The sequence below is a fragment of the Megalops cyprinoides genome, chromosome 13, assembly GCF_013368585.1.
Source record: "Megalops cyprinoides isolate fMegCyp1 chromosome 13, fMegCyp1.pri, whole genome shotgun sequence".
In the NCBI taxonomy this organism is placed as follows: Eukaryota; Metazoa; Chordata; class Actinopteri; order Elopiformes; family Megalopidae; genus Megalops; species Megalops cyprinoides.
In genome coordinates this window covers 16,563,527-16,568,814 of record NC_050595.1, presented here as the reverse complement: position 1 = coordinate 16,568,814, position 5,288 = coordinate 16,563,527, and positions in this window count along the sequence as shown.

Sequence of the window (5,288 nt, the reverse complement as noted above, 5' to 3'; positions counted from 1 at the left end):
AAACAAAGTGCTACAACCCCATGCAGTCAGTGTTATATCACAGAGGTTTATGAGGCTCAAAGGTTACCTTGTGCAGAGGTCTCAGCTGTCTGTTGTCACTCTTAGCTCTATCACACAGTCTTGTCTCATTTTCCAATCTTTTGCTTTCAATATTTAACTGGTTCACCCCATGCATACATTGCAAATTGCAGTGTGAAAAGAGGAATTTCAAATTTGTCTTAGACAAAATAACGATCATTGTATTTCAAAGTTACATATCAGAAAACCTGAGTACTTGAAAACACCTACACCTGATTCCGATGGGCTTTTCAGTATTTTTGAAATATCTGCAAAAGATTTAAAAACAAATTATACTTTTTCAGACATATGTGGGTAGTGGTTGTTCATTAACCCTCCCATTATTCTACCTGACAGGAGTTGGTGTCACTGGTTTGGCAACTGTGGCTCTCTCAAGCAATGGCTGTTGTACAAAATGTTAAGTCTGAAGCAGCCAAGTCTGCTCCATCTACATCAACCAGTGTAAGAATGCAATTTCTGTTCTTCAGTTCATAACACATACTTTATTTGTTAAAATCCTGGAATTATCTGCACAAATATTACATCTTTGTTTTTATATCTCATTTAAACTACTGTGTACAGTGAAACGTTTATTTTTATCTTAATTCTGCTTGTGTATCACTTCTCATAGGCAGTGGTCAGCTTTTAACAACATTTTTCAATCCAGGTAGCACATTTTAAAAAGTTAACATTTAAATGTTATTTTAAGGGAGAGACTAATAGAGCATTTCTGTTATTTAATTACTACTATATGATGTAAAAGAATATTCTTTTTGTAAAGGGATGGCTTGGCTAAATACTTGTATTACTAAGCAGTGTTATTTAAGACAGTTAGCTTCCCATTGCCTTTGTAATTTCAACTGTACTTCATTCATTTTAAAAATCTTTCTGTAAGACATATTTCTGTTTGGGCTTCTTAGAAAAAATAAGCCTGTATGTATGTAATATAACTGTAAATGAAATTATACATAATGCAATGTATATAATTTTCACTTTAATACATTTATTTGGTAGTCATATCTATGTTATATTATATCTATGTTATATTATCTATCTATCTATCTATCAACTATATATATATATATATATATATATATATATATATATATATATATATGATTTTGCAGTTATTGTGGAGAAATATAGGCCAATATCTCTCTGAAGACATGAGCTTCACTAATTGTAACTGTTTAATATACATCTGTGTGCATTACCTGTCACTGAATTGATTACAGGAATAATTACAAGAATAATGACAAGAAAGGAAAATAATGTCAGGCTTTTAGCCAATGGACTGATTCATCATATGTTATGAGATGCATCGTTCTCACATACACTGGTAATTGTGGCCTTAAAGGCTTCAAGTATTTCAGCATCAGTTTCCATGAATGTAAGACAGATGGACTAAAACACAATGCTAAAAACCTTAAATACCTTACATATTTAAGGTATACATATATATATCTATATATATATATATATATATACACACACACACACACACACACACACACTGTATATTGTTTCTGCTTCAGGAGTTGATTAGTAGACATACTGCATATGCAGCTCAGACAACAGTAAAAGTGACCAGCTGATGGCTATGACCATTTTCTTTGCAAACAATGCCTAATGTGCCTGTCTTCATTCAAGGTCTACTCTATATATCATCTACTTTTACAACCATTATTGCAGTTACTGAGTAAATACGAGAAGTACTGACATCCAAACTACTACATGAGAAGAGGAAAGTAGGAATGCACCCTCATAGCTATGAACACACAGTACTTCAAATGTGCATGCTTTACACTATTCTAAGGACTTTAACCAGTTGGCCCCTGTACAGATGTTGTATAGGAATAAAACTTTTGCTAGCTAGACAATGTTAACATAGTAGCAGTTTTTATTGAAAGAAATATGGGTAAAAGGATATAAAACAAGTGAAATAATGTTAAAAAATGTTCAAGTAATGTTACAAAGGTCAATTTTAATTGATTTTTAATTCATCAGAATTTTAAATTCATCAGAATTGATTCATCAAAGCTATAGCCTAAAAAAAAAACTTTTGAACTTGAAGTGAAACTCTACCTGAGTTCCTGTCCTTTTGGTCCACAAGTCAAAAGTATCCTTTCCTGATAAAGAAATATGTGCTTAAGTCTGGGTGTTTGTCACAGGTATCACAGACATGTGATATTGATACTATGGATATTACATGTTTTTAGTGGTTTTGTTCATTTTAATGTTCACTGAACATTTACACATCTTGACACATTTTTGAGAGGGATATTGTACAGTAAGGGTAAACCATATTCAACCACATTTTATATGTATTTTGACATAATCTTGACTGTATGGGTTATTAACGGAAGTTAGGGTACAGGCTATGTATGGTTGTAGCTAGGTCAATACAGCAACAATAATCAACACTTAGATTTCTGGGTTACAACTTTTGGTCGAAAATAAAAGTCCCACAAAAAATTCCTCTTAAATAATGTTAATTTTATCTTTATGTTTTACGCAATAACTACCCAGTTCTGAACAGACAGCTGCCACACGCTCTATAGGAAGATTACCCTGTGTAACAGTTCACAAAAGAGGAATGATATAATTCTTGGGAAGGGGGACTGAGGTCCAGTATGAAGAGGTGGGTCTGCAGCAGTGCATCAAGCATACACAGCATACATTTATCCATATATTTTCAACATATTGTCCCCATTATAGACGATATTGCCATTTTCGACAACAGTACAGATCTATCAGTATCTGTTTGTACTGGTCATGTGTCATAAATCCATTTCTTTTCAACAACATTCAACAACTGCTTTACAGTTGTAAAATTGCTGTACAATAATTAATACAACAGGAGCTAAAACATGGGGTGTAGAGGGGACAGACACTGTAATTTCATAGTATAAAATATGCCTTTCATTGACTTAATCATCTCTCTAGTGGTCCTAGAATGTAGCAGAGTGCTTACCCATGTCAGTTAAGAGCTGGATTCCTCTTTCAGCAAAACATAATTTTAAACAGAGCAAGTTATGGACAAAAAACCTTACTAACTGCAATGATTTGACATCATCAGGATCAATGAAGCTGGTTACATGCTGTTTATATTGTAAGAAATTACAGCATTCTTCCCCAGAATGTGTATTCCAACAGGCTTGATCTAATTTGAATAGCCGTGCCATCCCAAATGGCTTGATTATCATAGAGACTCTGACAGGATGGTCCACACCTCTGCCGACACCCTAACAATTGGGTCAAGCACAATGGTAATAAATTATAGCATGGTGCTGGGATGGGCAATCGAGAGCCTTCTCAAACAAACAAACTGATTTCATTATTATACAGGCGATAGGTCAGGTTCACTTACATGAAGGGCGTAACTTAAACTGTGTATATTGGAATTCATTTGAACGATCAGGGTTCACTCCGACACCGTTGAACCCGAAGTCAGTGCTTTTTGCGTGATTCGATACTGTTTTTACTGAATTAAAGACCAACTTTCACATCAACACACATTCTTCTCCATCCTCTTTTTTTAAATAATATTTTATTTGTGTTTTATATGTGTCTCCTCCAATTCCATGTCTGTTATGAGCTGCCAAGGCCTGAAGGTCCACTTTTCCCAATAAATCATTGTATACTTTATATGGAGCTACATTATGTGATAAACCTATGGCTTGTTTCTCAGAAGCTTGAAATGGTCTGGCCCTGAATGTAGAATTTTACTAGAATACACAACATTTAATCTCTTGGCATCCATGTTCTCCAGAACAAAAGTGTAAATGACTTTATGACTTTAAGGTATGGCTTATTTGGCTGCTTTTGGCCACAGATAGATGATTTGGGGGTAACAAAAATAATTATGTAATGAGGAATACACTCTTTAATTTTATAAATAAATATAAATTAAGCTTTACACAGTGTTCAATAAACACCTCCCCAGTCATTTGATGCCAGTGCAAACTTTGCATTATTTGGTGTTGTATGCATAATTCTCCCAAGGTAACACTTCGACAAAATATACGTATCATTCTGATTCAGCATTTTCAATCACCTGCTGTTTATGTGATTCACCCAGAGTGATGGGGGGGTGATTGCGTTGGGGTGTGATATTATTGTGAACCAGCACCTGGTCAATTTATCCCACCTGCATAATCAAGGACAGTGAAATGGTGAGTGACTGCACAGGGGAGCTCACTTTTCAGTGGCTGTGTGCTCAATGATAGCTCCTGTGTTTGGTGTTTTTTAAATTAAATTATTGTTTTTTTAAAAAAAAAGGTTTTGCCTCTTCTCATAATTAATATGTGTGAGAAGAGTGAGTCTCACATGAGACCAAAACAGGTCAAATATTTGTTGCAATTGATAACAACCTCAGAAATATAAATAGAGACTAAGCTGTGCTAATCCTGTGCCAAACCACAACAAACCACAGGCAGAAGAGTTGAGATGATGTGAATCAGGATGTATGAAGGAGAACCTTCACCTTGCCCTTAGACTGAAATTGTTTTACTGTGTCAATTGTATTAAATGATTGTGTAAATGTTCCTGGGATCCTTTTTTAAATCATCCACTAACTTGTCTATAACAGATCTATGATAACAATTTCATTTGAAATGGCTTAAATGTAAATGTCCTAATTGTTTAAGGCCAGCTGCTGGTTAATGAGTCACACCTGTGTTGACTGGAAGGGGGGGAAACCAGGTGTGTGGCAGGAGCATTGTTACTTTTTGTGAGTATTTTGGCTCTGTCCTCAAGGCTTGTTCCTTTTTTTAAAAAAATAAATTTGAATTTTTCTTTTGTGAGAAGCATCAGCCAGCCTCATCACAGGTAATAGCATGCATTATGCATTTAACATGTAATGTTCAAAGAAAGCATCAACACCTATTCATGGCTGTTTATGTTTATGCAAAGGAGTGCCTGACTTTGTTTTTGATTTATATACATGTGTAAGCAGAACAGTGATTTAAGTTGTGTCTGCCTATAACATAAACAGTTATGGGTCATCAGCTGCACCCACTTGCTGTGAAGACAGCATTTTCATAGACTTGTTTGGATGGGGCAGGTGAGGGTGCAACAAGCTATTTTCCTTAGAACCTGGGACACAATATGGAGGGAGGCACATTCCTGAGCCAGAGGAGTTAGCAATGATTGTGTTAGGGGGCAGTTTGGAATGTAGCCTTAGTCTGGTCACTGATCATGCATTTTTGGGAGTGGTAGCTGCTCTTCTT